General features: G+C 42.3%; 1 protein-coding gene across 4 annotated transcripts in view; it reads left to right on the plus strand.

Annotated features, from left to right (window-relative positions):
• Nucleotides 1–26165, plus strand: part of macf1a (microtubule actin crosslinking factor 1a) — a 315238-nt gene that overhangs the window by 28778 nt on the left and 260295 nt on the right. The window lies entirely within an intron of this gene.

Genomic DNA, 26165 nt, shown 5'->3' on the forward strand with positions numbered 1-26165 from the left:
TTTTAAAAGAAAACTACCATAATAAACTCTCAGCAGGGTTATTTCAACCTCCAGAAAGGGTTAAAATGCGTTATTGTAGCTGTATTTTGGGCTTTATAGCTGTTCAAGGGAAGCTTTCAAAGACGTTTTTTTTTTCCCTGCAGAGCACGAAGAAGGCAGCGACGGCGTTAAAAGGCTTCTTTTACTCGGATAAAAGGCCTAAAACACAGAGGGACTCTCTTATCCACCCATATACGTCCATTTATTATTCTCTGCAGGCTGTTCTGCTACCAGCGATATTTTCATCCAGAATTACTTATTATAGTTCATGGTGTTAAAAAAATATTTTAGAAAATGAGTAAAAAAGTTGAAATCATGTATTTGATGAGTTCCTTTGCAGTTGGAGAAATAATTCATGCTGTCCCTCAGTGATTGGTTTAAAAGATGCTAACATTTGATTGGTTAATCCTTCCTTTAGGCCAATCAGGCCAATCAGCTGCAGTAAAGCGTAAGCTCCGCCCACTGATTCTGATAGAATAAATTTATGACATAAACATATAAATAAATGGTGAAATTATCAAATATGCAACATTTATATTTAATCAGTCATATATTTAATAATTTTGTGCATTTATTTTCATCTAGCTTGATTCTTTTTCGTGTTAAATTAGTGTTTCTGCCTGCAGAAATGTTTTTTTCTCCACTGCAGCGGCTCGTGTTTGCTGTTTGTGCCGTAAATATGAAACCTGCAGCCAATAGAGGTCCATTTGTTTCCTACAGGGTCTGTTAAACAGCAGCCGGGCCTTTATTCTCTTAATGGTCCCGGTGACGGGTTTGCAGGAGTCTTTGTGGGGAGTGTAGGGGGGGGGGGGGGGGGGCTGACAGCCAGCAGACTCGGGTCACATCTGTGAGGCTGGCTCTAATGAAAAGGAGGTGGATTTGAATTATTGATTATTCAAATGAAACGTGACTCCTCTGGGTTTTGGGTTTCAGGCGGTGGGTAAAGTGGGACATCAAGAGTTTTACTCTGACTGGAAACTAATTTTCTGGTAAAAACCAGCATGATAAACAAAAAACAGCTGACGTTGACGCACGTTGCGGTAAATTATAATTTTCAACAACGCTGTAATCCTTTAATAACTAGCAGCTGAAAGCCTGGCATTAGACTGAAAATAGGTGATATCTAGAAACTCCCCAGAGAAAATGTGACTACAGAATAGATCCCTGGGTTTTTATTCTAGCTATAATGTACCGTTATCACCCGTTTAAAGTCAGAAGGCCTGTTTCTGGTAATCCAGGCTCTCCGTTTGGATCCAGCATGTTGAATTTACTCCCTTGATCTGATCTTATTCCTCTTTTATTGCTCGACGAAGCAATAAAATAAGACACTCGTCCCGTGAACGTCTAAAGCAAAGCAGCATCAGAGTTATCGGCCTTTTTAAATGCCGGAGTAAATCCAAGCGGTTGTTAAACTCGCCCAGGAGGAAACGGGAACGCTAACGCCGTTAAATCTCGTTTACCTCGGACGTTCAGAGATGAATTTACTGCTGCTTCCAGGACGACCAGCCGTCCATCTCTCTCTAATATAAGCGTCGTCCTTCGTCGGTCAAATAGCCTTCAGTTTATCTCCGAGCTGATTGGTTTTTACTTTGATAACCGAGGAAGGCATTAGAGGTGAGGTGATTATGGAGGCAAACATAAGCAGGACTCTAAGTGGCCCGTGTGAGTCTTTTAAACCATCTGAAATATTGATGGATAAATCCCAGTCATCACATTTAAAGTTCCTCCAACTCGTACTCAACGATTCTCTCCACCGACATTCATTTGCCCCCATTCACTGTTGGTAGTTTTAGAACCAACCTTTACATTTGATTTGGGTATTTATTCAATGTCGTATTTCCATTATATCTAACGACAAAGTTATTTTACAGTTAAGAAAATGGAGGAAAGTTTGGGACAAGATGAAGAAAAAAAATGTCCGTCTGTTTTCTAAATCTTTCTTTGGTGACAGAAGATCAACGTGTTCAGTCTGAAACGAGGCTCTTGCACATGATTGATGTTCACAGTTGATTTTATATGAAAAAAATAAGATTTAAAGAGTAATTTAACTTCGCTTCATTCAGCAATCCGATCAACTCACTGCTACAAAAACCTACAGAGGAAGATGCTGGAGGGAGTCCTGCCGCCGGTTGGACTTTGTTTGTCAAAATAAACAAGATTTTCTTAGACTTGCCAACAATTTGAATATCTTTGCTGGATCAACCCTGGTCCTGCAGTAGTCAAGCTGGTTGGTTGTCTCTTTTTATCAAACAGTTGTTGCTGCTTGCTATAGAGTCCATTTCTGGGACCTGACTGGTTAAATACACACTACTGCAAAGAAAGTGGCTTAGCTGTGAGCAGTGTTGCAGCCCCAGATGTAGCCCTCTAAAGGAAATCCTGTTGCTGTGGTACCTTCCAGGCTGGTTAAAGCAGGGATTTAAATAATAGTTGTGGCTCTAGACGTATTCTGGATGAAGCACATGGCAGCAGAAATAATGTCTGCAGTTAAAAGCTTAGACCCCTTTTTCCTGCGAGACTCTTGGGATTTAGATAAAAGGGATTCTTTGGTGAAAGGCCTGCTGGGTAATTTGTTTGCTTTCTGTTTCTGCTGCTCTAAACCACAGCAGAAATTCTATTTAGATCATCCTAATGACGGATGTGGAAGTTGTGTAGAAAACTGCACTACACCTCCAGTCCAGTGGGTGGCAGTAATAAGAAACCAACGGTCAAACGAGCAATAATGAGGAACAGGTGGCTAATAAAAGCTAGCGTTAGCTTATGTTGTCTGGGAGGATTACAGCTACGCTGATGCACGTTCAGGAGCTCTACTGACTTTTCCACGTTGTTCTCAAACATCCGTGTCGTTTTGATTTCGGCGTAACGGACCGTTACACTGAAATATGCTGGTGAGAACCCTGGGACCTCTTCCTTTGGTCTATTATCGAACACAAAAAGTACTTTTATACATGAACCTGGTATAAAGTAGAAACCGCAACAACACACAGGTCTTAAATATGGCAATTAAAAGGTCAACCAATCAGCATCGCTCAGCACATAACGTTCTTTTCAGACCATAAGGTGCACTAAATATTCTTCCAAGTGTGTAACATCACACCTCCACATCCACAGCTCTCTATTGTCTCTGTGGGGAGGACAGAGCAGCTGGACTACACTGCCCTGTTTCTGACATAAGGCCAGAATAAACTTTATATTTAATTAACTTACTAGGTTTATTGTTGCTAGCACGTACTCCAGGCTGCCTTACATGAATGCACTTCTAGTTTAGACATTACAGTCAGGCAGTCTGGTAGACAGCTCAGCGGTCCTCAGGCAGTGACACAGTGTACCGTAATGCTCCTAATATCCATTGAGTGGAAGGGCTTCATTGCTAACCAAGTACTTATAAATTTTAACAGATTTTTGATGCATTGTACCACATAAAATCAGTCAGTGAGCACAACGGTGATCATAGATAAGGAGCACCATCAATTTATGAGAAGATTTAAGGATTTTAAGTACGCCTTATAGTCCGAAAAAAATATGGTAACCTCACTCCTCAACAATCCTGGGACCCAGACCAGGACCTTTTATCCAGGAACGTGTAGAACTTCGACATTTAAATTAAAGAAAATTGTTTAAAAATGGCTGATGGTATAAATCAGTAGACACTGTTTAAATGTTGCTACCTTTTTTTTTTTCTCCCAACAGGTCAGGGTTGCTTAGTTTTTGTCAAACTTTAAAGTAGCCCGTTGCTTTCTGACTACTACTTTATGGAAAGGTGGGAACAATTTCTTTTTTCTAATTTGACATGAAGCTAATGTCATAGCAGCCGTCCAAGCATGCAATTGTTAATGGAGCGTTTCCCATTTAATGTGTCTGTGTTGCTTAATTGGATGCCTTCAGCTGTCCCATTGGATCTGCACACATTAGCGTTGTCTGGTGCTTTAGACGCACATTTTCTGCAGACGAGGCCGCGCAGATCTCTGTGATCCTGCTGTAAAAGCTGGAGGCAGGTGTAAACCACACAGGGCTGCAGGTAGAACAGCTGTTTGCAGAGAACCGGTGGTCTCCTCTCAGGCAAAACCGGTACTTAAGGTGACGGCCTGGGAGTGTTGTTCAGAAATTATACATTAGACCTGTTTGCAAGGTTTGAAAGTCCCAAACCCAGCGCGGGTCAGTTTTCATGGTTTCCTACTCCTACTGTTACCGTTTCGGTGTGAAGGTGGAGCTGTGCACGGATTAGACCCAGACCTGCTCAGAGGCCACGGGTCTGACAGGATTTAGGTTGAAACTTTCTTTATTTCACAGTCTTGGTTCAGCAGAACATTTTCTTTATTGTGGAGGCATAATTTATTCATCAGGTTGAACATAGTTCTGCTGGAGGTTTTCTTCTGCTTCCCAGAGTCGATATTTTAGCTTCGACTCGTGCAGCACGGCAGTCGACTAACGTCAGGAATACGCCTTTCCTTGGCTTTGACTCTTTTGCTCTGCAGGAACATCAGAGGTTTTCATGTAAACAGCAGACTCTGAGGATTTCTTCTAAGATGCATCTTCTGTGGGATGTTGCAGAATCAACCAGATCTTACAGCAGAAGTATTAAAAATAAAAATCAAAACGACTAAAATCCAGAGACGAGACGTTTAGACGTTCGTATCATTGTTTTGACAGCGGACTTTCTTTGACCCGATTAACTGAACTGAATTCTGCGGATCCTGCTGCGGTTCAGATAGCTGCGTTAAAGCAACAGGAGGGATTTTAGTCTCTGCTCCACATGAATCACAGTAGTCATCATCATTTGCATGCTGCCAAACACCGTTACCCAGGTATGTCCTTCCGATGGGATGTTTTCTGTCTACAACCTCGTTAGCATCGCTGCGGCATGTCTGATTAATCAGGTTTTATGACTTCACAACAACCCGTCGGCTCCTTTTACCTTTTTTATTTGTGCTTCTGCCTTTCTTCTGACATAACCTCCGGGCTCTGAGCAGCGTCTAACCAACCGTCTGCATCTGGCGTTTAACGCGGGCCAAAACCGCCTCTGATGACGGATGAAAGGGGAAGTTTCTGCGTAGATGTGGGAGGATTGTTACTGACTCGTTGATTTTCATGAGCCAATTAGTTCACTCATTCAAGAGGGTTTTAAGCTATTTAAAGACAGAAAAAGCTTCAGCAGATGTTTATCTCATCTAGAATCAGGTATTTTTGTGTCACGAAGAGCAAACGTTAGAAAAGTGCAAGAACTGGATGAATTTTCGAAGAAATGCTGGAAACCTGCATTGCTTTGATTAAATTAAATTTTATTTATATAGCGCCAATTCATGAAACATGTCATCTTAAGGCTCTTTCCAAAGTCAGACTCCATCAGATCCTCCAGGTTGGTGAGAAAGTTTCCTCTCTAAGGAAACCCAGCAGGTTGCATCAAGTCTCTCCAAGCAGCATTCACTCCTCCTGAAAGAGCGTAGAGCCACAGTGGACAGTCGTCTGCATTGTTGATGGCTTTGCAGCAATCCCTCATACTGAGCATGCATGAAGCGACAGTGGAGAGGAAAACTCCCCTTTAACAGGGAGGAGAACCTCCAGCAGAACCAGAACCAGGCTCAGTGTGAACGCTCATCTGCCTCCACCCACTGGGGCTTAGAGAAGACAGAGCAGAGACACAGAAAGCTCAGAAGCTCACATTGACCCAGGAGTACTTTCTATGTTAGAGAAGACAGAGCAGAGACACAGAAAGCACAGAAGCTCACATTGACCCAGGAGTACTTTCTATGTTCGATGGTAATAGTGGATGATCTGCCTCCCCTGATGATGTCACAGCTAACAGAACACCAGACCAGGTGTACCTTCTATGAAGAGAAAAATGACAGAGAACAAAAAGTTAAAAGCTGAAATAACAACAAACAATGCAGATTGGAGAGCAGTAGGAGAACTCAGCAGAGTGAGAGAAATAGACCCTGATGTCCTCCAGCAGCCTAAGCCTATAGCAGCATAACTATAGAGGTAGCTCAGGGTAACATGAGCCACTCTGACTAGAAGCTTTGTCACAAAGGAAAGTTTTAAGATTAGTCTTAAAAGTAGACAGGGTGTCTGCCTCACGGACCAAAACTGGGAGTTGGTTCCACAGGAGAGGAGCCTGATAGCTAAAGGATCTGCCTCCCATTCTACTTTTAGAGACTCTAGGAACCACCAGCAGACCTGCAGTCTGAGAGCGAAGTGCTCTGTTAGGAACATACGGGGTAATCAGAGCTCTGATATATGATGGAGCTTGATTATTAAGGGCTTTATACGTTAGAAGAAGAATTTTAAATTCTATTTCTTTAATAGATGGTCGTCTGATGCAACTGAACAAAGCGTTATAGATTGTCTCTATATCATTACCACAATATCAGTGTGCTTGATATTACGATCATAAACGGCAGATGAGATATAACATCAGGAAGGTTTTAATATGTCGCTATCTTCCTTCACTCTGAGCATAATCAGCTTCAACGTCTCATTTTCTCACAGAAATTCAAACAAGCTCATCATTAACTGCTGATTCAGAGGCGCTGAGGAGGTTCACTGACCTTTAGGTTTGCACGGTATCAGGAAAACATGCAGTACTGGAACTGGGATGTGACGGATGAATATTGCCACAGAAGTCCCCCCCCCCCCCCCCCCCCCACATTTTTTCTCATGGTTTCTGCTTTTCTATCATAACAGTGAGCCTTTGCATTTCCTGCAACAGGCGACTTCAAGACAGAAAGAGGCCATCTAGCTGGAAAAATCTAAAACCACAGAAAGTGTGTGGTTACGTTGCTCACTACTATGTCTGAAAGTCTGTATTTATACATTTGTGAAGTTTATTTAGGGAAATCTGATCGCTAAAGCTTCTGTAGACGAGTCCTCAAAGCGGCGTTTTGGTTTCTCACACCAAGATAACGTCATGAAAATATCATTTATTTTATTATCTTTAAGTAAAAGGATGAAAAAATGTTGACTTTGTGGAAGGTGGAGAAAATGTTGCATAAAAGAGCAGAATAATGTCGCTTTGAATGTTTTTGGTTTTAAAGAAGAGAAAATGAAATGTAAAAGTGAAGCTAGGTTCTTCTGTCTGCGCATTAAGGCGCTAAGCTTTATTATTTGACAACTTTGCCTGTTTCTGTTACTTTCATGCGATGAGCTGCTGTAATGATTTAATGCGTTTGCAGGAATTTTTTCCGCCGTCTTCCTTTCAGCCGGTTTTAATTCACTGTAAGTCTGATCCGAGTCAGAAGTTAAACTCTGAACCAAAGTCGGTCTGTTGTGGTGGTTTTAATTTAAACAGATTTACTCTCCCTGTGATAATTAACGCGCCCTGTGGCCCCTGAAGCATTAATCCCCCCCCAACACAGTGTAGATACCGGGTTCTGCTCCTGTCAGCTGGGTGTGAGTTGGATTCGGCTGTCGTCGGGGAGAAAAGGGGAACCTGGCGTCCTTCTGCTGGGGATTAATCCTCTGAAACTGGAGTTGGACATCGGATCCCGTTTAAATCATTCACGAGGTCTGCGTTATGTGTGTGTGGGTCTGTGTAACAATAGCAGGATATGTGCAGCAGTAACGATGGGGTCCGTGTGGAAAAACACAGAGACCTGAGTCAGAGGAAACCACCTGGTTTCAGGCTGATTGGCAGCAACACCTGAACTATTCATTCTCAACTAACGCCTTAATGATCCTGTAACAAGCTGCCGCTCCTGTTCCTATTGCTTTTATTATTCATCTCAGAGCCAGAAACACAGCTTTAAAGTTTGTCCAGTAATAAAAAAAAAGTGCTGGGGAGGAAATAAAACAGGAAATCTGAGAGGAAACAGAACAATCGGACATTTTTAGTAGGAGACGGACGGGAAGCTGGCTGTCATGAGTCTGACCTTTTACCAGTGTGGACACAGGAAGGAGGCTTTCAAACAGACTGTTAGAATAAATTCAGGTTCCACTAAAGTTTTCCTGAGCTAGTGGCTGAAGATCACATCAGGTTCTTCCTGTTGACTTCACCCTCAGCGAACATCTGGAGCTCTTCTGACCTAAAACATGTCTCTGCAGCTAACGCCTCTGCAGCTAACTTCTCTGCAGCTAACGTCCCTGCAGCTAACGTCCCTGCAGCTAACGTCCCTGCAGCTAACGTCCCTGCAGCTAACGTCCCTGCAGCTAACGCCTCTGCTGCTAACGCCTCTGCAGCTAAAGCCTCTGCAGCTAACGTCCCTGCAGCTAACGCCTCTGCAGCTAAAGTCCCTGCAGCTAACGCCTCTGCAGCTAACGTCTCTGCAGCTAACGCCTCTGCAGCTAACGTCTCTGCAGCTAACGCCCCTGCAGCTAACTCCCCTGCAGCTAACGCCCCTGCAGCTAACGCCCCTGCAGCTAACGCCCCTGCAGCTAACGCCCCTGCAGCTAACGCCCCTGCAGCTAACGCCCCTGCAGCTAACGCCCCTGCAGCTAACGTCCCTGCAGCTAACGTCTCTGCAGCTAGCGCCTCTGCAGCTAACGCCTCTGCAGCTAACGCCTCTGCAGCTAACGCCTCTGCAGCTAGCGCCTCTGCAGCTAACGCCTCTGCAGCTAACGCCTCTGCAGCTAACGCCTCTGCAGCTAAGTCTCTGCAGTATCAATATTTATTACTTTCAAATTAATGCTCGAAGACATTCAATCAACAAAATGAGCCAAATATTATATTTATGTTCACTTTATTGAACACTGATATATTAACAAGAAAATAAAGAGCATTTGGTTCAACGCATTTAACGTATCACAGAAACCAAAAATGTCCCAAACGTCTGATTTTAGGGACGAAGGCGCTTCTAAAATCCTGTCCGCCGTTCCGCAAATTCGTCTCACTTCCTCTTCCTCGCTGTGAACAATAATGGCGCGCTGTAATAACGCCCCCTAGGGGTTTGGAGGTATTATCGATTTTTATGCACAGCCCTACTAGATATGTTATTAATTGATCTGTCAATGCTTTATAAATAATTAATAACTGTGTATTATGCATTAATAAAGGATGAGAAACAGACACAACTGACCCTTTTTGGACAAATAGTGAGTAAAATCAATATTTGGCTAAAATGTTTCAAATCCTTTATATTTCTATCAAAAGTTGCTGTACTAAATATTTCAATCTGAAGTACACCCCTGTAAGCTCAATAAGCATTTGGAAACACAATTCTGTGCCATGTAATATTCTGCTTTATTACTGCATTGTAAACATCCACGACTATCAAAGGGAGCCTTATCGTAAACTGTTCTCCATGACATAAATACGAATATTACATGGTATAAGAATTATGTTTACAAATGCTTATAGGGCTTTACTTTAGATTTAACTTTTTGTCCTTGGCAGCACGGCCTCAGTGAACCGGTGAACTGGTGATGGTAATGAAACAGTGATTTCCCTCTGGGATTATTAAAGTATATCTGATTCTGATTTGGCAAGAAACAGGTCAGTTAGAGCCTTTTTTGCCCTTTATTAATGGATAACAAAGTTATTAATGATTTTAAAGTGTTTATATTATGTCTCCAAACCATTGAGAAGCCTCTATAGAGGGAGCCTTATTGTAAAGTTGTACCAGGTAATTAAATCTACGCGTTACTCAGTAGATTAACAGCTGAGCAGAGCTCCAAGCTTTTTCAAATCAGCTCTTTTATCTCTCGAAGTCGATGATTTCCTGCTGTAGATAGTTCCTGTTTGGACAGAAAGGCGCAGCTGCAGTGGCTTGGAAGAGAACCGGGGACCAGGAAGTCCAGGAAGTGGCCGTCTCTCCTCTTCCCGTCTCTGCAGCGCCGGCTTTGAGCTCGCATCTTTCTGCCGCCTCTCCAGTTTCCAGCCGTCGCCGCGGCGTCGAGTTAACTTTGACTCGGCCGTCTCCTCTCCGGGCCTCTGCTAGGGACGGAAGCATAAAGGCGGTGGAATAATTTGGGCACAATGAGGCTTGGAAACGTCTGAATTGGAAGCGAGGAGGTTCTGTCGCTTCAGCGGGAACCGGAGGAAGGAATAAAGGAGACGTGGGCCGCTCCCGCAGTCGGATCGTTGCAGCTTGAATTTTCCACACGACCTAGTTTTCCCTTCTCTGCCTCCATCGCTCCGGGTTTCCTCTCACGATAGATTTCTTCTTGTAAGACAACCCCAGATCACACCCTGTCAGCGTTTAACCTTTTATTTCAACATTTTAAACTCAATAATTTCTTTAATTCTGTAACCGCTCTTCATTCAGCACCAACGTTTCTCCGTTATTTGTCCCTCCTGACCGTCTTCCTTCCTCCCGATGTCCCTCACCGTCTAATTATTTACGCCTGCATCCTTCCCCCCTCTCCCACGTCCCTTACTTCCTGTTTCGTGACGTTCTCACTGCTGACTAAGTCGCCAGGAGAAGCGAACGCTGTGGGAGCTGCAGCAGGGGTAACCAGCCGCTGGCCGAGCCTGGATGGAGGTGGTGGAGAAGCAGGGGTGGAGGCCGTGGGGGAAATCAGAAACGCTCCCACAGCGTTGCTTTTTCCTGCTGCAGGCCTGTCTGCCTGCTGGGACAAAGTGTCTCTGTTAGTGCCTCCAGAAATGGGCTACAGGAGTCCTGCAGAACAGCTGCTGCTCCAACCAGAGCATCCAAGAGCTCCCTGTAATAAAGTAGGGCTGGGCGATAATGGCCTGAACATAAAATCTCAGTTTTTTTTATTCACAATACATCCGATTTACGATTTTAATAAAAAAATTTCTAAAAACAAGGAAATCAAACAAATTAACAAATCAGGATGAATTTCCCTTTTGCCCTTGTAGTGCAAACTTTAAAGGTACATAGCCACATTATAAGCTTAAAAAAAGACCAAACACCCATTTGATCGTGATAAAATAAGGTTATATACACCAAGCCTCCATCTTGATGGTCCTTTTTGAGCTGAAGGATAATTTGCTCGCGGTTAGCAGATATAAACAGAGGTGGCGCCATCTAGTGACAGTATCGCAGAACTATCATAAAGCCGGTTTGCTTAATTAATAAATAAGTTGTAAACAATGCAGGACTGAGCCTAAACCTCTGCAACGCCTCGCAGTAAAGCAGCAGCTCGGCGTGATTAAAGACCGTTTATTATTTAAATAAACCGATCTACAGCAACTCTAAGAGCTTCATATCAGAACATTTACTCATGTCAGTCAACTCTGCGTCACATCTGAGCCTCAGCAGGTTTAGCCTCAGTGAAAACCAACGTTCAGACTGGATTCCCAGAGACATTCCAGCCTTTTCCCTCCTGGAATTATATTTTTTCCTTTTATTTCTCACTGGATCTTGAAACTTTCTTCATTGTTTCGCTGGGAGATGCTAATAGCCGTTAGCTGCTTCCTTGTTTTAACCCAAGCTGCACATGAGCAGTACGTACTTCTGTTAAAATCGTAAATAAACATAAAAGGCTTTATTTTCTAACAAACTGAGGAAAAACAAAGCATAAAATACCAAAATAACAACTAATACGGCAGCAGGACGTGATAATCTATCATAAAAACTTTGAATGCAACCAGAAAGAGCTACTGACGTGTGAATAAAAAAAAGTCACATAATGTGGCTATGCACCTTTTAAAATAAGGCAAAATAAATAAAACGTGTCACTTGAACAAAGATGGTGGTCCCTATTGTGATTAATAGTGCAATAACACAGCTCTAGCAGAAAGCAACAGTAGACTGATTGCTGCTTTCATGTGAAGCTGCTAAATTGGCAAAAACACAGAAGAAAACATACTAGATTTGTTTCTAGTCGCTTTTTTGAATAAAAGTTGCTAGAGGGGTCTGAAAAGTCCCCAGATATGAGTCGATAAATAGGAAACACTGGACAGTCTCTAGTTTTCCTTCCCTACCGAGAGCAGAGCACCAGCAGCTTCACAGCGACACAGAGAGGAAGCGGAGGAGTTGGTTTTTCAAAATAATGTTCATTTTTAACGTTTCATGATATTAAAATTAATTTTTAACTCTGATTATGATTAGAATAAGTGCACAAATATACAGTAGCTGTGCTATATCACGTGGTTTACATTGTTTTAACTTATTTTTGTATTGATTCTGAAGCTTTTATTACATGTAAAAAAAAAAAAAAAAAAGTATTTCCACAATATATTTTCCTAAACAAATATTCAGCATTGCAAGCTTTTACCAAAACAATTTCCCCGTTCATGTCTGATATATGAAATCTTCATAAATTGCAAATTCAAATTTATCAATAAAGGTCTAAGTGGCCCTGATGGCAGCTCTTGGCTTCTTAACCCGACTTCAGCTGCTTGTTTCCTCATTTTTACGCCTAAAATAAACCAAAGAGTGATGCTGGAGCTGATTAAATAAAAGGCGGTGCTGTTGTTTTTTTTCCTGAGTGGCTGCATTCCCAACGTTTGGTCTTCCGTGCTGTAAATCTGTCGCTGTGACGCCGTCTCCTCCTCCCTTTTCATCCCTCCAGGTTGTTACGTAACCAGGGTCCAGCTGAGTTTTAGTGAAACGATCAATGAGCCTCATTGTGCATCCGTCAGCGTGTGTGTGCTGCAGGGATCGGACGCCCGGGCCCAGCCGGAGGCAGTGAGGCTGAAATATTTGCTGCAGCGAGTAACAGTGGTCCTCTCTTCCCCCGGCAGCACACAGCCTCTGCATTCAGGACAAACCCGACCGCACCGAGGACACGACTCCTCGTTACCTGACGCTTCACTGTGACTTCTGTCAATTCAGCAGAAAACAGGAGCTCAGGCTCGTCAGCTGAGGGCGCATGCGTGACTTGAATATAAGATAATTAGACATCCTGCACTTGAAATAAGATGATTGAGATGAATTGTTCCTATTTTAAGTGCGAAATTCTTATTCCATTGGCAAATCATCTTATTTACCTGCTCAAATCAAGGATAAATGCACTAATTTTAAGAACATTTTACTTATTTTTAGATCCGTTTTTGCAGTGTACCTGTCGGTTGCGTTGCTCTGACACTGGACCGGTACCAAGTCCGTTTTAAACCGTATAATCAGCTTTCTGACTTGTTGTGTTTTAAAGTAGCTAAAATTTAGCATGAATTGTCTTTTCTGCACAGAAACGTGGATCTTTGCGGCGTATTTATTGGCCTGTGAGCTGAAAGTAGAAAGGTTTGCGGTTCTGTTTGCTGCCGTTCGGTTAGAACCTGGAGCGGGTCAATCTGCAGCAGAGCTGTTGAGGAGGAAGAGGAGGAAGAAGAGGAGAGAAAGCACTTAATGAATTAATCATGGAGGCTGCTGTGAAGGCGATGAAGAGGACAGCGGCCCTCCTGCAGCGTGCATCGATTGCACATTTCTGCAGCAAACAGTCGGGCCTCGACGCTCCCATGGCCGCGCTGCACGCCCTGCTCTCCTCGTGTCTTTAACGTTTCCGCGCCCCTTTAATCTCTCAGGATTACGTTGCTTCTCCTTTTGCGTCGTCACTATTGATCCCCAGGAAGCAGGACGCTGCCGACGTCCCAGAAAGACTCGGTTAGAGGAGCTGCGTCGCTCTCGGCTGACGTAAGCTGCCTCTCGCCGTTTTCCCGGTGAAGGTTAATGTCGGGGATGTCTCAGCTCAGACCAAAAATAACGCCTCCGTCTGAGTGATAATCACCTCCTTTAAGTTCTTCTAAATTAGTTTGGTGCACATTCTTTTGGGCAGCGTCACAGGAACACCGTGGGCGCCCGGGGCTCAGCCTGATGCCGGGCTTTTCCTCAGACGCTCTGCTGACTTGTTCAAGAATGAAAAGCGAAAAAAAAGATGGAGGCCGACCGCGGCCCGCTTACAGATCCGTTAAACGTTCTGCGCTGTTTCTCCTGAATGCAGCAGGATCTGCGGACAGGAAGAAAACAAAAACGTTTTCAGGTTTTTTTCCTCTTTTCTGAACGTGATTATAGTGACGTTTAGCGTTTAGAAATAAATCGTCTGTCGCACAGAAAGCGCTCTGCTGCCACATCAGCCATATTTAACCTGCAGTCCCTCTTTACTAGGATTATAACACGCAGAGGGAAAACCTGCAGGTTCCTCACTAGATGTGTCGGGTTTTTAAAGCCAGAGGTGATTTTCCAGGTTTATTAGTCAAACTGGTTGTTTTTGAACCTTTATCTGATTTTCACTAAACTAAAATAAAAATGCGTCAGACTGCAGACGTCTGGTTGATGTTTGTTGACCAGTTTTAGGGGCTGCCAGCACTGCTGCCTTGCAGCAAGGAGGTCCTGGGTTTGAATCCCAGCCTGGGGTCTTTCTGCATGGAGTTTGCATGTTCTCCGGGTAAATGCGTGCGTCCTCTCCTGGTACTCCGGCTTCCCCCAACAGTTCAGGATCGTCTGGCTTACTGGTTACTTGAAATTCGCTGCAAGGGTTAAGCAGGTGTAGAGAAGGGAACAATGGGCAGTTATTTGTTTATATATTTTTCAAATATAAAAAGAATGTCAGTGTTAAACCTGCTGATGACTTATCAGAACCACCTCCAGTATCTGGCTGATTGATTGGTTCATTTAGTCATTTTATTTTTGGCGTGACGACCCAGAACCGTCAGCTTGTTTCTGACAAACATTCAGGATCAGGAAATTAAATCTGTCTTAACATGTTTCTAACAACCAGGACTGTAAAACCTTTTCCTCTGGTCAGTTGCACCCTGATGCACACCTAAAATATGACCCCATCAGTGTATAGGTTCCCCGTTTGCTCATTTCTGGGGTGGATGTTCTCGGTCGGATGCTTTTTCCCACTCGTTAAGCAGCGTCCACACACGGGTTCTGTCCCCCCGCCCTGTAACGACTGTGTGAACCCTCAGGTCCAATTGACTGCTTCTGTGTAAATCCACTGAGATGAAAGGCAGCGCTGAGTGGCTGTGAGAGTTGAGACGGGGTGACTTTTAATCTGCTCCAGTTCCTGCGTGACTCTCAGTTGACTGCAGCACAGCGACCCGACGCAGCAACGCTAAGAGCAGCGTTCAACAACACCAGCAGCTCTTAAATGGACCTGGCTTTCAATAATTAAAGTCATACGCCGTTAGAGAGTTCAAATATTAAATTAGCAAAACTGGACGTCCAAATAGAGACGCACTGATGTGAGAATTTAGACCATTATCTGATATTAATCTTGCTGCTACAGCTGATATTTACAGGTATTTTACACTCCTGGGCAAAATCTTGAGACCAGTTTAAAAATTAAATAAATCACATTTTGCACTGTTGGATCTTAAGAAGGTTCTAAGTAGAGCTTAAAATTTAAAAAAAAAGAAGAAACGGGAACAAGAGACCAGAAGTTGTGAGCAGAAAATTTATTGAAAACAACAATTTAACTTACAAGCTTCTGCGTTACATTAACGCACAGTCTACTGAATGTATATTACTTCTGTATATATATTGATTTTATTCAATTTAACTTTATTTTATTGTATTCTTATTTCTGTCTGCACCATCATCACCAAGTCAAATTCCTTGTATGTGCAAACCTACTTGGCGATTAAACTTGATTCTGATTCTGAACTGAAGTAGGCTGTTCATCAGCTGATCAAAAGGTTAAGACCACAGCTTAAAATAAAACCCAAACACCTAAAACACCTGCTAAAACAGAAATTAAAGTGTCAAAAACTGAGTCAGGAGTGTATAAATTTTCTTACCCTTTTAAAACAGACAGAAACGGCCACATGGCTGATATTACGTCTCTGCTTCAGTTAAACTCCCACAATCCTCGGCTGCATGACCGCCACATGGCCTGACAGATGCCGCATGGCACCCAGAAACACAAACAGCAGGATGGAAGTAAACAACGATTAAAATCAGACCAATACGACGTTAAAAAATGACGTTAATACCAATGTTAACGCTGATATGCAGAGGTGGGTTGTACTCCGGTACTACTTCAACACATTTTTACTCAAGTAAAAGTAAAAGAGTATTCAGGAAGAAGGCTCAAGTACTGAGTAACTAATCATAACAACTGAGGATATAATATTACAATTTTTTGTAATCGGACAGACAAAAATATAAGCTTATCCTGGTTTATTAAAGACAAAAATGGGGAAAAAAATACAAAGAATAACATAATTACAAAATAACAAATTCAGACTCAAGAAACACTTTTCTAAATATTTTTTTTCCAACATTAAACTTGAAAGCAATATTTACAGCTGTTAAAGTATATACAGTGTGTTAGAACTGTGCAAAGTACTTCCAATGATAATATCTACTGTTTATTAAACATTCATCTGACCTCCAAATGACTCAATAATCTCATCAGATAGAAAATAACATTAAAATAATAAAGCTTGTGTTTAAATAGGAAGTCTCACTTTAACATAAATTCTGGGTTTTTTTTCTCTCTGGTGAAATTTTGGTTAAAACAAGTTTATTCTTGATTAATGAAGTTACTCACAGCAGCTAGAGTAGCCAGAGATTTTATTCAATAATAATAATATGACTCAAGTAAAAGTACAAAGTACAGTGCATTAAAACTACTCCTAAAAGTACATTTTGTTCACAAAGTTACTCATGTAAATGTAACTGAGTAAATGTAATTAGTTACTACCAACCTCTGCTGATGTCATGTTTCTATCCCTTTGTTGTAGTTCATTTGTTTTAATTAATAACTTTAGATCATTAAATAAATGTTAATATCAGACAAAGATCAATATCAAAAACTGTTTTCAAATAATTTTTTTAATTAAAACTGACGCTAACACAGTTTAAGCAGCTTCCTGAAGCTGATTCCCAAACAGCCATAAACCGAGAACCCGACTTACAGCAGATGATCAGCTGAAGAACGATGAAGCTGTCGTTTCATTTTCTCAAAGCCTCGACTTTTCAGAAAAGATGAATCTGCTGCAGGTAGCTTCTAGTCACAGTGCCTCTTCTGTTCTCTGCTAATTTAAGCCCAAAGTGCTCAACAGGCTTAAAAGTCAGGTTTATGGGCTGGACTGGAAATGAGTCGACAAGCGGCCTCAAAGTTTGAATCCTGGTTAGGAGGTCCAGAGCGCTGATGAATACAACCATCCTAGAGATCGCAGATACGTTTGCTGTCAGGATCTGGACTGGATCAGAACTGGTCTGGATCAGATTAGGTCTAGGTCATGTTCAGGTCAGGATCTGGACTAGGATCGGGTCTGGATCTGGATCAGGTTCAGGTCAGGATCAGAACAAGACTAGATCTGGTTCAGTTCCGGATCTGGACCAAGATTGGGTCTAGGTCAGGATAAGGATCAGGTCCGGATCTGGATCAGGTTTGGGTCAGGATCTGGACTAGGATCAGATCGGGTCAGGTCCAGATCTGGATCTGGACTGGGATCAGGTCTGGTTTAGGTCTGGATCTGGATAAAGATCAGATCCGGACTGGATCATGTCTGGATCTGGATCAGGTCAGGATCAGAACAGGACCAGATTCGGTTCAGTTCCCGATCTGGACCAAGTTTGGATTTGGATCAGGATCAGGTCTGGATCAAATCAGGGCCGGTTCAGGTCCAGATCTGGATCTGGATCTGGTTTAGGACTGGTTCAGGTCCAGTTCTGGATCAGGATCAGGATTGATCCTAATCCAGATTCAGTGGAAGCTTAATTTATTAGAAGGTCCTCCATGTTTTCCCTGTATTGGTTCAGGCTGTCTGCCTGCATCCTCCTGTGTGGAGGTGGTGAGGATTTGTCCTCCAGATCAGGCTGTGTGGGTAATCTGCTCCACATCCCAACGGGGCGTCCCCCCCCCCCCAGCGGGGGTCCGGTCCTAATCCCATTCATCTTCTCTGCTCCACCAGCGCTGAGGCCAGAACCCAGAGACACCCCCGTCCCTGTGGACCGCCCCGTCCCTGTGGACCGCCCCGTCCCTGTGGACCGCCCCGTCCCTGTGGACCGCCCCGCCGCTGCAGGACGGCACCACAACCATTCGCTCCTCGTTTCTTAGCTTGGTTCTGGTGCAGCCGTGATGCTCTGCAGATAAAACTCAACCAAGCTGAGTTTTTTGTGGCAGCAGCGCTCAGCTTCCTCCTCCTCCTGCAGCTCCAACATCATCACGCTGCAGTAATTTAAACGTCTTTAAAGTGCCGAGCCGTTGAAAATCCCAACAATCCTGCCTGCCTGTAAGCTCCTTGCCTTTTTGTGTCAGCAGCAATGAGCTCCTCCTCCTCTTCCTCCTCTTCCTCCTCCGGCGCGCTGCTGAGTGCAGGATGCTGCGAACAGCAACCAGAACCGCTTCTGCAGGAGTCGCTCCTTCAGGAAGCCCAAACAGTTACTGGAAAACTGGGAGTTATTGGGAAGATTATCGAGCCTTTAATGCAGCGGTGTCATAACGGCTGTTGGACCAAAATTGTTAAATCGAAAGAGCTTGAGGGCCAAAAAATTTTAATATAAATAAAATTATTTATATATATATATATATATATATATATATATATATATATATATATATATATATATATATATATATATATATATATATATATAAACACACAAACCAAAAATATGGTTATACCCAACGAAATATGATAATTTTTAAGAAAATATATTGAACTGTATTTAACTGACCAGCACTAGTGACCTTTTGTGGATGGAAACCTTTTACTTTTAATTATAGCAAATCTATTATAGACAAGTTAAAATCTTATAATTCAATGTTTTATTTAATGTTCCCTACAACACAAAACATTTGTCTTTTAATAAGCACACTTTTCACATTTGCTTTAATTTCATAGTAAACAGGGCGACTTTTACCCAAATGCGGACTTTGGTGCATTAAAATCAGATTGCGATCAATTTAATAAAATAGGCCAAATTTTTCTTAAGATTCAGTTGGAGGACCACATAAATAAGCAGAGGGGCCACACTTTGGCCCCCCTGCTTTAATGCTTCAGTCAAAAGATAATTTATCTTTATTTAACTTCGGTTTTTACTAGTTTTACTCTTTGTTAGCGCGTCTTGATATCATGAAGGTCAACAGGAATCTTTGGTTTAGGTGCAGAAACGTCCGTATATTCGTGGGAACTGATGCTGACATGTCGAGTTTTTGATGAAGTGAAGGACATTTAGTGATTCATCTTTATTTTTATTACTGCGAATCTGGGAGCTCGTTGCAAAAGGCCAGGAGAGACCAAAGCAGCGATCAATTCACAATTTTGGGTTTGATGCATAATTCTACTTTAGAGTCGTAGTTGTGATGTAGAAAGTCATAAAAGGAAAAGTCATCAAAGGTCCGTTGGGTTTTTAATGGCGGTATAAACGCACTGGAGTTACTTTTCAAGTCTAAAATAAACTTTCTCGCCTTGTAAGATAAAACTGCCAGCCGCCATGTTTGTGTTTGCCCCGCCAAAAAAAAAAAAAAGGTTTTAAAATGGATCAGAAACATCAGAGGCCTCTCTCTGATTGGACGTTTTTTTTTTTTTAATAAAATCCAATAACAGGAGTTCTGAACGCTGAGGTCTGACTCGCAGGTTTTTAGATTTCGCTGTAAAATTAAAAAGGTGAGTAAAGTAAACGTCAGCGTGTCCAAACGTGACGAAGGACGTCTGTGCAGAGGCTCAGACCCTCTGAAGAGCTTTAGGTCGTCCTGTGAAATCTGCTCCATCTGTCAGAAGGTCTTTAATCTGCGCCTCCTTCCCCTCCTCGCCTCGTTCGCTCCGTTTCCTTCGCTCTACAGGAGCAGAAACGCTCAGATCGACTCCATGAAGGAGAAGTCATCCGTTCACTTAAAGAAAACAGGCAAATTAAATGCGTTTGTGGTCCGCCGTGGCGTTATTCAGCACGCCGTCATCCAAAGCGGGGGAGCTGGGGATAAAAAGAGGGCTACAGAGATTGGGGGGGGGGGGGGGGGGGGGGGGGGGGGTCCGGTTCTCCTGGATCTCCCGTCTGTCGCCCCTCTTTAGTTAATCCTCCCCCCTCCTGTCATCGTCTGACGTTTTCTGGCTCCGACTCTTCGCTTGTGTTGTAAATATTGCAGGATTGTTAAATGAGACGGTAACACTTCTGGAACATGGAGGCAGGGGGAGATGGGGGGTGGGGGGGGGGGTGTAACAGTGGATAATATTTCCTGTTTTCATATTTGCTCTTTGTTTCATTGGAAATCTTCCATAAATCAGTTTGGGGGATTTTACGCTGCGTTTACGTGTTTTAGTTAAAGATGGAAGGACTCGGTGAGAGGAACCGTGTCGTTCTCAGGTCGTTACACTGCAAAAACAGAACTAAAAATAAGCAAAATTTCCTGAAAATTAGTGTATCGGTCCTTGATTTGAGCAGGTAAATAAGGTGATCTGCCAATAGAATAAGATTTCTGCACTTAAAATAGGAACAATTCATCTCCATCATCTTATTTCAAGTGCAGGATGTCTAATTATCTTAATTTAGGGGTCAAAATACTCATTCCATTGGCAGATGATCTTATTTACTTGCTCAAATCAAGGATAAAAACATTATGTTTAAGAACATTTTTGCTCATTTTTAGATCCGTTTTTGCAGTGTACACCTATAACGCATCCTGCCATCCAGAATTACCTCATTAACGAGCATTAACTCGTTCTCAGGAGGAAAGATTTCAGTCGTAACCAGGACTCAGCTGTGGTGTTAGCATGAATGATTGAAGACGGCAGACCTGACCAGGACTTGGGATGAGGGATGAAACTCATGCAGAGAGCACCTCATCAGCTGCCGACACCTGTAGGGATTGCAGCGGATATGAAATTACCTAAATCAGGCGCAAAGCTACGTACTCAGGACATTTCAGGGCGAAGAGACCAAAAGGAGAAATGTACGACGCTCTAAAGAGTTAGAAAACCAATACCCAGTTTATGTTCACAGAAAACTGGTTCACCCTCCGAGTTCAGGAGCCTTTAAAGCCTGAAATGATTCATATGTCAAGAGTTCAGTGGCTTAAAATATATGGTCCAAAGAACAAATCTAAAACTATTCATCAAGACAGGTTTAATGTAACTGTATAATTAAAAACAAAGCTTTTCTAAAAGGACAGCACTGACTGGTTGCTACATATTCCAGTATGACCAGCGGATGTTGCATAATGTACCTGGCTGCAGGTTTGGCTCCGGTGACAGTTTAAATGACTTAATCTGACCCGTTTGTGGCCGAAGCTGTGATCTCCTCTGTCAGGAATCTGAACAGAAACAAAAGCGCTCGGCTGGCAAAACAAACAGCCGGGGACGTCTCCGAAACTGGAGCCGGTTTGCAGGTAAAAACACAAAACAGATGAATTATTAAAGCGATTAATGGGAATAAAAGAACTCATCAGAAAGAACTGATGAGCAGCAAACACATCAGTTTATTTAGTTAGTTTTTATAAATTAAAAAAAATGTCCCGGAGGTGTGTGGTGAAAGGTGAAATTTCCCTTTCAAGTCCTACTAGTAGAACAGGATGGAGGAGGAGGAGGAAGTGAAGGTGCAACGCGTCGCTCCGGCGTGGGAGGCTGCCGGGACAATTGTGTCGCGTTTTCGTTGAGTTTTTTCGCCGAGTTTTAGCGACGCGGACGTCTGGGTGTTCTGAGGCGTTCGCCGCCGTAGATTCCTCCTCGCCGTGTTTGGGGGACGCAAACCGTTCCTGTGTTTAGTGAGAGCGTCAGTCGGCGGTGACGCAGCAGAGTGAGAGTGAGAGTGAACGCTGAGAAACATTCCTGAAATAACTTCTGGTCGGGGTGACAGAGGAGAAAGGAAGTCAGGAATGCTTTAAAGAGGCAGCAGTAAAAAATGTAATAGAACTATAAGAATTATTAAAACTATGGATTTACACATACATTTTCTAAAGGTTTATCCCAGTGTCTCCTAACTTTGTTCCTCAGTCGACCTTCCTGCTTCTTTTTTTAGACGTTTCCCGCTCAGACACACCCGACCCAGAAGGAAATTCATCTCCTCAACGATTTGTCTTCAGATTCCTGTTAATTACCCGTTAAATCAAAGCTTCACCTCCTTCTAACCCTCTGATTGGCTGTTGGGGCCGTTTCCTCGTCGTGTTTACAGTCTAGATAATGATCTCCAGCGCTGTTTGTAGTCTAACTTCAGATAAATCTTTATCGTCATTCTGGGTCCGAGTCCAACGGGCATCGGTTTGTTTACATTATCCATAAAAGCAGCTTAATGCGCTGCAAAGTCACCGCTTCCTGGGATTTTCCCCCCAATGCACATTATCTTTATCCTCATTAATGGTGACCTAGCTTTCCCCAATTCAATAAAAAAAAAAGATTTTTACCGGGCCTCAGAAACAACGGGATGTATGGGATAATAAGATGTGGAAAGAACAGCGAGCAAAGTTTGTTTATTTTGGTCGGCTTCTGTTTAAATGTTGCAGGAGTCTCGGGGAAATTTAAAAACATGTGAATGTTTTCAGTGTAAAATCACCCGTCCCTGACCCACAGACATAGAACCTGTCTAATTTCACAGGGTGCATCAGCAATGGTTGCTTTATTTTAAGGTTTAGACCTTTTAACACAAACTCTGGTTTGTTTGTGTAGTTCTGAGCCCAGGAATCAGAACATTTGCAGACCAAAGCAACGGAGACTTCCTCCTCCAAACGCTCTCGTTACATTTTTAAACGAGCCCTAAAGCGGTTAATTTAAGGTGTGAACGTGATCTGTCCTCGGTCCAATACAGCTACCAGGAGCCGAACGCCTTCCTGTACCCAGGTTTGTGTTGCATTGTGGGATGTCGGAATGCGCAAAATATCGGTAGTAACGTCAGTATTGGCCGATGTTAGTCATTTTTTTTTACGTATCTGTCTTGGTTCGCTAAGTAGAACTGGGCCGATATTAACAACCATGTTTTATCCATCTAGTTGTCATTTGTGCTTGTGTTTTAAGAAGAAGGGGGGGGGGGGGGGGGGGGGGGGTTGGTCACGCAGTTTGTGGTTCGGTTATGTGACAGTGACGGCGATGCATCACAGCCAGGCATGCTCCGAAGTTAACACTCGCCAGACGCCAACTGTGAGTAAATTTTCCATTTGCCGAGTAAACTTCAGAGGGCTAGCTGCTACATGGCGAGTAAATGTTTGTACCAAATAAGTCGTGTTTTTCAGTCATCATCTGGGCGGATTCTTCGTTATGTTCCTCTGCTTTCAGCTCTAGCACATGTGACGCAAAACGACAGCAGCTACGTCATGTCCGTTTGCTAACAGCTAGCGCTTAGCTCAGGCTAATTACGTAGCGGGATTACGTGGAGATTTTTAGCAGCAGTCAGACTTACTTTGGGTGGTTAAAAAATGTGCTCGGCCGGTTGATTTTTACATCTACTTTGGCCTGTGAATCAGGAAGTTAATTTCGGACACTGCAGTCAGGATTGTGTTTTTATTTTTTTTAAATAAAGCAGAGATGCAATGTCAGCAGTGTGGTCTTTTTCACTTTGTTGAAAGAAGAATTACGAAAAGCAGCGTGTACACATTCAAAAATTCAGTTAGCATAGTTTTCAGACGGTCCAAAATTTGACCATAACAGAAATGTAAATATGTAAATTTCGGTTATCGGACATAACCGCAACATTAATATCGGATATCGATATCGGCCCGAATTTTCATATCTGTTCATTCCCAGTGGGATGCGAGAAATAAATTGCGAAAGTCTCTTTTATAATAGCATGAAACCTTCAGAAGGTCTTCTTAAAATTCATTCTGTATAATTTCTGTACAATTTCACCTGAAAAAGTACCAATGAAAGGATTGCGTTGTTTTCCACTAGCTCTGAACTCGGCGTCTGCTTCCTGTTTTTACGTGTGGTTCCCCCAGATCAGACCCGTAAAGAGTCACAATGTTCTGGTCTGTGAGAACCGTGCGCTCAGAATACTCCATTTGGTTTTTGAAAACTTTAAAACCTTTTTTATGTGTATATGTAGATGATTATCCCTGCTGGTGGTGAAGAAGAATCTGGACCTGAGTCCAAAGCTCTTTGTTTGTCACCGTAAACTTTGTATAATTTCCTAAAACAGGAACGTTGACGTTCCCACGGACTGCGGGGATTTTCTCGAGGTTTCAGTTTTGCAGACCAGGTATCTCTCCCTTCCAGCTGGAAGAGGCTTAAAGATCCCTTCTGGTTCTGTTCTTCAAGAGATAACTGAGCCGGGTCCTTCCAGTACTCACTTTAAGATTTATGTCTCCCATGTGGTTTAAGAGCAGCTGCAAATAACGACCAAGTGTTAAAATTTCTCCTCCTCATTCTTGCGTTCAGCACCAGGAAAGGAGCAATGAAGGAGAAACACAGAAAACCTCAAAATCCATTTAGATTAAAATACCCACCAGGTCTTCTTCATACCATTAATATATATATTTTTTTATTTTTCTGTTATTGAAAAAGATTATTGCGCTCTAATAGTTTTATTAGCTGGAGCCAATATGTGCCAAATCCATTAAAAATTATTGATTGAGCATTTTTGACAACAATAACATCACATAAATTCATTGAATAACTTGCGATAACATTTTATGGAAACATTAATTTTGAATTAAAGTTTTCTTCTAGCCAAAGGATTAATTTATGTGCCAGTTAATGTTGTTGTTTTTAAAGAATTGTACTGAAAGCTGCTCTTTGCTTCGTTGTTGGACTTCTGAGCAATTTAAACTTTAAAAACACAAGATGGATCAGATAATGGCAACATTTCTCACTTTTACTTTGTCCCATAGATCTGGTACCGTTCAATTGGCTCCACTTTGATGTTATATGCAAATTTTCACAATTTCATTTGCTTAACCAAATTAAAAAAGCTTCAGAAGATCAAACTCTGATCCAGGACCAACAGCCTCTACTGTTTTTTCAAGAGTTGTGGATATTTTTGCCCAAGGATGTGTAAATTAGAATTAGAGCAACGTTTAACGTTTCCTTCCTTTTTGTATTTTTGGTGAGTAGTTATTGCAGTCTGGAATATGTCAGATTTGTACGCCTGTAGCAAAAGTCCTCCGCCTCTTCGCTCCTGGCCTTTTAAGCGAGCCGCTTCTGCACCTGAAGCGGTGAAAGCATTAGTCTGGCCGTCTCTCCACACGTCCGTTTGTTTGTTAATCCGTCTGCGTTTCAGTCGGGCGGAGCTGCTCTGCAGGAATCCAGCATACATGGAGCCCCGCAGTCAGATAACATCAGGTTCAAATACAGCGATCATGCTTGGTTCTTTGCCAGCTTGTGTTTTATGATCCAACGTGTCAGACTCGGTGTTAATTTGCGACCCGGCTGCTACCAGGAGCCCGTCGACACTAATCCTAATTATTTACTTATCAAAGGGCCATTAACGATAAGGAATAAATTGATTCCCGGTTGCTAATGATTAATAACTCCTGTCAGAGCATTATGGGAATTTATTGGGTTTTAATGAGTTCCATGTTGCTTCAGAAAAGGCAGTTTATTTCCCTATTAAAGAGAAACGTCTCAGCTTTCCACCTGGAAGACATTACATTTCCATCTGATCCATGTTAATGCCTATTTTATTTAATTATTACGTCTTTTATTATTATTATTGTTATAAATGTTTGATTTTCTATACTTAGTTTTGTTGCCATTTTAGTTTAGACCCTTTTTTTGCATGTTATTATGAGGCGTTTAGGTGTGATAGGAGTAATCTGTGCTGTGTTCAGACTGAGGCGGTGTAATGATGCACTTATCTGTCTGAGTTTCTTCCTGCTGAGAGCTCAAACCTGCCTTCAGGTATCGGATAAATCGGGTCAAGCTCGACACCTGAACTGAGCTGCTTATCATCCGTAGGCTTGGTCGGATGATTCATGGACGATCTGGCTTTTCAAGGGTGCATTTAATTGTTTTGTCCTTTTGTTCTGTTTACAGTGGCTTAAATAACAGAAGAATGTGTTTTTAAAAAGGCAATCAGGTCATTTCCGCTTTTTCTTCTCTTGTTAAACTGAGACAGGGCGATTTTGTTTTCTAAAATGTTATAGAAATGCAAAATGTAAGCATAATTAGTGTTAGCCAACATGTTAGTGTTAGTTAATAAAACGATGTTGGCATATAGGCTAACATTCCCTTTTAGCTAGATTAACGTCTACTTGCTAACGTTATCATACTGAATGAGTGAATTAATGCTTGCCAAATTGTCAACATAATCTAGTTGGCTACATGCTACTGTTAGCATTATAGCTAACATGAGCATTTTAGCCATCTTGAACTTATAAAGGTCAAGTAAATAACAGAATGTTTTTTTTTAAAAAGCAATCAGGTAATTTCTGCTTTTTCTTGTAAAACTGAGACAGGGTGATTTTGTTTTCCAAACTAT

The sequence above is a fragment of the Fundulus heteroclitus genome, chromosome 13, assembly GCF_011125445.2.
Source record: "Fundulus heteroclitus isolate FHET01 chromosome 13, MU-UCD_Fhet_4.1, whole genome shotgun sequence".
In the NCBI taxonomy this organism is placed as follows: domain Eukaryota; kingdom Metazoa; phylum Chordata; class Actinopteri; order Cyprinodontiformes; family Fundulidae; genus Fundulus; species Fundulus heteroclitus.